Raw genomic sequence first — 8,141 nt, 5'->3', positions numbered from 1 at the left:
CAAATACTTGACGACCCATTTTTGACCGTCTTCGCCTAAATCATACCACCACATTTGAAGCTGACATAGAAATTCTTCCGTACTTGTGGATGAGGGGCTTTGTGTGATGCTCATTTTGTATCTGAAATTTAATTTTGATAAAGTCAAAATTCATTTTTGAAAATTTATACTAAAAAAAATAATTTTCGAATTTTTTTTTTATTTATTAAATACCTTTGATTTAAAACCTTTTTTTTCGAAATTTAAAACAACCCATTTTATTCCTTTCTTCTTACCATGATTTTATTTAAGCTGGTCAACAAGCATGTTCGAGGCAAATGAATGCACAAGTAACAAGTAGGATGCATCATGATGGTCTTTTTATTTTGGGTTCACCTGTCCTAGACAGACCCAACCCCTGTGTTGAGTCTCCAAGGCCAAATGCATATGATGCAAATATTCGTTCCTACTAGGGATCCGGTACATGGCTGAGTTATTCTAAGTGTAAAACCTTAGGTTGATTGTTCTAAACCTGGCTTACCCAAACGGACAGTTTGAGCCGAAGCGGGGGCAACGTACCGGGAGCACGAAAGTCTGTCCGGCCTAGTTACTTGTCCCAACTCCGTCTTATTTGGTATGACTCTAACAGAAAGGTGGGTCACGCGCACGTGTACACCATAAATTCAGAAGACTCAGAAAGAAGGGGGTTTCGTAGCAGTTGTATATATTCACAATTCAAATAATATTAAAGCGGTAAAAAAACATTTAGCATATTAGCATATAAATAGTTGAAAATCATATAGTAAATAAAGCCAATTAACACAGATTATTAAGCTCGAATTCTTTAAACCTTGAACCAATGGTTCTGGGTTACAGTTTCAAATTCATCCCCAGCAGAGTCGCCAGAGCTGTCGCACCTCCTTTTTGCCGCGCCCGCGGGGCGCGTGGGGAGTTTTCTCCAATTAAAGGACAGTCGAAACGGGATTTATTTAATCATTTAAGAGTCGCCACCTGGGATTTTTAAGGCGTCCCAAGTCACCAATTTTAATCCCTGAATCGAGGAGAATATGACTCTGTTTATTATTCTGCGAACCAGAAATCCTGAGTAAAGAATTCTGTTAATCCGGAAGAAGGTGTTAGGCATTTCCGAATTCCGTGGTTCTAGCACGGTCGCTTAACTGTTTTTATTATTGGCTTAATTATCTTGATTTTTATTAAATACTAGATGTTATCTGTTTTTACTACCGCTTATACTTATTGTGATTGATAACCCTTCTTTGAATCGAATTACGCGTACGTATATTCGTGTTATAAATTTTAAAAATACTGAATTGTGTCACGCGTACGTGTACACAATAACTTTTGGTAATATATTTATTAAACAATCATTTTTTCGGAATTACGTCGAATCAAGAATATTTGTTTTTCTTGAATAGTGAACCGTACATCTCGGATTTTTATGAAATTGATTTAACGCCTTTGGAAAAATCCTTTTATTAAATATTCGCTCGAAATTGCACGTATGCATAATCCGAATTTTTACTTTTAAAAATATAATCAGGGCACGCGAACGTATCCCTAATTGCGCAAAATATTTGTAATGGTTTAGGAATTTTCCACAAATTGTTTATTATATTCATGTATTTCTTTTATGTGAAAATCATGAGAAACTCCTATTTAGAGGCCTATAAATTCTTTGAAAAGAATTCGCAATCTATTAAAGGTTGTTCGTCGATTATGATTTCCGAATATAAGTTATATTCATTCCAATTATTCAAATTCAAAGAACAGAATAAAAATATGATTAATACTATTTTTAAACAAATATGACATATATATATATATATGCCAAAGAATAAATTGCATATGAAACTGAAAATAAATGATTCATAAAGGAAGGAAATATTTTCCGAGAATTTTTTATTATTTACTTAATGCAAATTCTATTTCTAATTATCATTGACGTAAAGTATGGCAATTTATGTTTGTACATCTCTTTTCATTCTCATATACTCGCTTTTAATCTAATGGGCCTAATTATTTGGTCACTTTGTTTTATGAAGGTAGATAAGCATCGAATTTATAGAAAGGGAATTATTATACAAGTTAATTCAACAAAGTTACCTTACATGCAACCTAACTGTTTGGCGTAAACATTCATAACGTTTTAACATCATGACGAGCTATACCAACTTACTTTACTCATATGATTATACCTGTCATCATACCATATAATAACTTATACCAATCTAAACAGAATCATATTTGTTACAAGATATTCTACTAATGTAACTTCTTAATCTTTACATTTAGCTAATGGTATTATGGGATGTAATCAATGGCCCATTTTTATGCCTTACTCACTGTTTTGACAATTCACATATACCTACACCAATGAGATTTCGGAATGGCTAACATTATTACAAAAACTTTATATGAATTTCAAAATAAGACAATTTAACTCATAGCTATCAAATTGAATTCACTACTAGTTAACTAACATAAAAATGAAATTAAAACTAATGAACTTGGACAATTGGAAAATAGCATTTCAAGCTTCATGGATTTGTCATGTTGAATCTCTTTTTGACATAAAATTTAAAAGACATGTACCTGAAAATGGAGGTAGAAGAAGTAAGTTTCAGCAGTTGCAGCAGTAACAAAATCAGTAGAATATACTGATAACACAGCAAGTCTGAACAAGAATAGGATTCGAAGAGCCCAGATGCACAGTAAAAGTACTTTTAAGAAACTTCAGATTTTTAACTGAAGAATGAGATCGAACAAATCCGGACAGATTCAATACCAAGAGTAATATTTCTGATTTTTGATGTTTAGAACAAAACAAACTGAAAACTTTCAATTTCAAGAACACAGAATCAGCTTCAATACTAATTTCCGATGTAGAATTCTGTTTTAGTGTCTCTGTTTTCCTTTCTTTCTATCTTCCTTTTCAAATTTCTATTTTTGCTTGATTTTCCTCTTTCAATCTCCTAAAATCTGCCTTAAGCTCTATCTCTCAAACTCTCTTCTTCTGAAAACTGCCCCTATTCTTTGAAAAACTCTCTCTTTTCCCTCTTAAAACTCTTCTCAAAGTCTAAAAAAAACTGACTGCCCTCTTATTATGAAAAGCTGATTTCCCTCTCTCTGGAAACTGATTTTTTCTCCTTTTTCAATCTCTTAAAGTCCCCCCTTTTAAGCTGTCCAGCTCCTGTATTTATACAGGGCTGGTTGCACCTTTGTCATGGTGGCTGGACCCTTTATCCCTTTAAAAAATAGAAAGTTTCCATTAAAAACTACTTTTTAATACTTTATGTGATCCTAACATGATTTTCAGCAGCCCCATTATCCCTTGTTCCCCCTTTATTACTTAAATATAGCCATTAACACTCCATTATCAGCCCACTATTATATCATATTACTCTTACTGTTTTATCTGTTTCATTCCCAGAAATGTCCCTAAAATCCTACTGTAATTACTGTCCAAGTTATCTGAATTAAACTTGTTTAGCAGCTAACAACCAATTCCTAAATCAAATAACATTCTGTCCTTTTATTGTTAGTTAATTGACCCAACAAACTCAATGTCTAATAACTAATGGACAAGTTAGATTCAAATTGAGCAGCTGAACTTGCATACAAACACATTAACACTATGCAGAGCTTAACAGAACCAAAAAAATTGAATTTTAATTCAGATCAACATAAATGCAGGGGCATTGTCAGTATACTGACAATGCCCTGAAACTTACTGGTTCAGAAATCAACATATACACAGCATTCATTTTGACAGACTCATTGAAATGTAAACAAGGGTGATTTAACTGACGAGTATTAATTTAAACTGATTATCTACAACAATTGTCCATAATTGGTCTAAAACAATAGAAGCAGACTGTTTTTTTATTAGCATTATCATAAGTGAGAATTCATAATATAACTAATCGACGAACTTAATCGAGTCGATTACTTACATTATGAACAATCACAACCAACTGAAACAGTTTCATATTTGACCATATAGACGGGCATGAGACAAAGGTGACAGAATTAATCAAATAAAATCATGAAAAATTAACAAGCTATTAAGACAAACAACAACACACGTAGAATACACAAAATAATAGAAAAAATACCTTTGAATCTTCAATTTTAATCCGACTCGAACTCAGCTTGGATTTGGATTTTTGTTTGAAATCAAACAGACCTTAGTCGAAGTATTTTCCACTGAAAATACTTCGACTAAGGTCGATTGAACCTCAATCTTTACTTAATCTGAACAGAATCCGAAAGTTTGGTATTTTTAGGGTTCTTAAAAATTCGATTTGGGATTTAACCATTTCTGGTCAGATTCGAGAAGAACCAAACATGACACAAGGGTGAGGGTAGCCTAGGGGTCATTTGGTGTCAGCTTAAAACAAATCTGAGCTTGTTCTTGTTTGGTCCGAATCTTCAAAAGAAGATTCGAGAAGCTCGGAACTGATTCGAGCCAAACAAACAACAGATCCATACTCAGGATGACTAGGGGAAGCTATGGTGTTAACTAGGTGCTGATTGGTTTAGATCAGGTTTTCAGGCCAACCTTCGATTTAAGATTCGAAGGGTTGGGGCCTGATTCGAAGGAAACTAAGGTCGGATTCGTGTAGGGGATGTTCAGGAGGTCCTAGGGTGTCAAGATGGTGACCGACGGCGTTGATGCCGCCGGGTTTCAGGCGGTGGAATCCTAGGGCGGCTAGGGTTAGGAGTGGGGGTTTGGGGGACGATGATGAACAGTGTAGGAGGGGGGTGTTCAGTTAGGGGCCGGGGTAAGGCTTGGGATTTATATAGGGGTGGGGTGGATTGGTATCGTCCGTTGGATCAAGTAGAATGGATGGCTAGGATCAATCCACTTAACCAAACGACATCGTTTGGTTTAAGTTGGGGAAAGGGGTCAACCCGGGGGTGAAATGGATCGGGTCTGGGTGAGTTTTTGAGGCCGTAGGATCAGGATGGATGAACGGTTCAGATTTGATTGCCCTAAACGTCGTCGTTTCTTTTGTGCAGGGGCTGAACTGGACCGTTTGATTGACATGAATCAACGGCCCAGATTAAAAATCCAGAAGCGACGTCGTTTGGTCTGGTCTGAATTGGACCGGACAGGGGATGTTGGGCTGTTGGGGTAATTGGGCCTGGATTTAAATCCAGGTCCGATTTTTTTTTATTCCTTTTTCAACTAATTCATTTTCTAATTTAAATTTTCAATTTAAACAATTTTAACTTCACAAAAATATATTAATTACTCTATAACAACTATTTAACACATAGTCAAAACATTAATCACACAGTAACACATTTAAAAATAGAACGAATGCATATTTTTTGTGATTTTATTTAAATTATCTCTTAAATGCATAATTAAATCCTATATGCATGCAATATGTATTTTATTTTATTTTTTCATTTTATTATGACAAAAATAAACATTTACGGACATAACACAAATATTTAACATCACGCAAAATTCAAAAATTAAACAGTAAAAGAAATTTATTTTATTTTTGATTTATTTTGGAGTAGTTTTCGTTAAGGCAAAAATCACGTGCTCACAGGGTCACTGCAGAATGTGAGCATCTGCAGGGTAGGTTGAGGTCGATGCAGTCGGAGATGGATCAGAACTTGGTCAAGGTCGAGGTGTGAGCGTGGAGCGGATGAGAAAATTGACTGCACTGGAAAGTAAAGTCACTGGGTTGTAGAGCATTGAGAGTGTCGGTTCCGAGGCTTCGGCGAGGGCGACGGCCCTGGAGAACACCATCCGCGTCCTTCAATCCAATAGGAGTCGGAGAGAGCGACAGCTACTCTCAGGGAGGCGAGGCTCGAGGAGCGCATCGACGTGATTGATCAAGAGGCATCGGTTCTAGGAGATCGCATCACGACTTTGGAGGCAAAAAATGAGCGATTGTTGTCTCAGGCTGAGTCCTCCTCCGTTGCCGTCCCCCGCCATGTGCACGAGCTCTAGGTTTATGCCGAAGCTCAGCAGGACATATATAAGAGTTTGTGGGAGGCGGGTACTGTGGCTGAGGCTGCTTATGAAGAAGCGCGAGCGAAAGCACGGGAGGCTCGCATCAACTGTGGGTATGACGCGACGATACCCGAAGCTAATGGGGATGCGGATGACGGTAATAGAGAGCCTCTTGGAGACGGTGATGATGATGGTGATGGTGCTGGTGATGGCGGTGATGACGCCGAATGAAGAACGTTGTCCTTGTCTGTCTTTGTTTTCAATTGTTTGTCGATTGTCGTCCGTTCATTTTTTTTAGGTTGGCTTGGGCCATATGTAAGCGGTGATAACCCACACTGTGACTTTGTATAAAAGAGAGTTTTCTTTTTCTTCGTTATTTGTCTTGTACTTTACCTTTATTTCAACTGCTTACGACTTTGGTGCGAGATAGACGCCTCTATAGCGAGTCCCGATTTTTCTTTCCTTCCAATAGTCTTCGGCCTTAGGAGTATTTCGATTAGGGTTGACGTCTTCTCCTTTTGGCGAAGGACCTTGGCCTTAAAGGATGTTATTTCGAACTTATCGAAATAATAGCCCGTCATCGCTCGATTGAGGTCGAACTTCTCTTTTTTTTGGCGAAGGCCCTTGGCCTTAAAGGACGTTGTTTCGAACTTATCAAAATATCAGCCCATCGTCTTTCGATCGAGATCAAACCCTTTTCTTTTTTGGCGAAAGCCCTTGGCCTTAAAGGGTGTTATTTCGAATTTATCGAAATAACAACCCATCATCTTTCGATCGAGGTCAAACCATTTTCTTTTTTTGGCGAGGCCCTTGGCCTTAAAGGGTGTTATTTCGAACTTATTGAAATAACAGCCCGTCATCATTCGATCGAGATCGAACCCTTTCTTTTTTGGCGAAGGCCCTTGGCCTTAAAGGGTGTTATTTCAAACTTATCAAAATAATAACCCGTCGTTGTTCGATCGAGGTCGAACCCTTCTCTTTTTTGGCGAAGGCCCTTGGCCTTAAAGGGTGTTATTTCGAACTTATCGAAATAACAGTCCGTCGTCATTCGATCGAGGTCGAACCCTTCTCTTTTTTGGCAAAGGCCCTTGGCCTAAAAAAGTTTTATTTCGAACTTATCATAATAACAGCCTGTCGTCGTTCGATCGAGGTCGAATCCTTCTCTTTGTTGGCGAAGTCCCTTGGCCTTAATGGGTGTTATTTCGAACTTATCGAAATAACAGCCCGTCGTCGTTCGATCGAGGTCGAACCCTTCTCTTTTTTGGGGAAGGCCCTTGGCCTTAAAGGATGTTATTTCGAACTTATCGAAATAACATCCTATCGTCGTTCGATTAAGGTTGAACCCTTCTCTTTGTTGGCGAAGGCCCTTAGCCTTAAATAGTGTTATTTCGAACTTATCGAAATAACAACCCGGCATCGTTCGAACGATGTCGAACCCTTCTCTTTTTTTAGCGAAGGCCCTGGCCTTAAATGGTGTTATTTCGAACTTATCGAAATAACAGCCCATCGTCATTCGATCGAGGTCGAACCCTTTTCTTTTTTGGCGAAGGCCCTTAGCCTTAAAGGGTGTTATTTTGAACTTATCGAAATAACAGCCCGTCGTCGTTTGATCAAGGTCGAACCCTTTTCTTTATTGGAGAAGGCCCTTGGCTTTACATGGCGTTATTTTGAACTTATCGAAATAGGCTGTCATTCGATCGAGGTCGAACCCTTTTCTTTATTGGCGAAGGCTCTTGGCCTTAAAGAGTATTATTTCAAACTTATCGAAATTACAGCCCGTCGTCGTTCGATCGAGGTCGAACCCTTCTCTTTTTTGGCAAAGTCCCTTGGCCTTAAAGGGTGTTATTCCGAACTTATCGAAATTACAGCCTATCATCGTTCGATCGAGGTCGAACCCTTCTCATTGTTGGCGAAGGCATATGGCCTTAAATGGTGTTATTTCAAACTTATCGAAATAACAGTCCATCGTTGTTCGATCGAAGTCAAATCTTTCTCTTTTTTGGGAGAAGGCCCTTGGCCTTAAAGAGTGTTATTTCGAACTTATCAAAATAACAGTTCGTCGTCATTCGATTGAGGTCGAACCCTTTTCTTTGTTGGCGAAGGCCCTTGGCCTTAAAGGGTGTTATTTCGAACTTATCGAAATAACAACTTGTTGTCGTTTGAT

The sequence above is a fragment of the Nicotiana sylvestris genome, chromosome 7 (genome assembly GCF_000393655.2).
Source record: "Nicotiana sylvestris chromosome 7, ASM39365v2, whole genome shotgun sequence".
Lineage (NCBI taxonomy): Eukaryota > Viridiplantae > Streptophyta > Magnoliopsida > Solanales > Solanaceae > Nicotiana > Nicotiana sylvestris.
The sequence above is the reverse complement of the archived record's forward strand: the minus strand, read 5'-3'. Positions refer to the sequence as shown.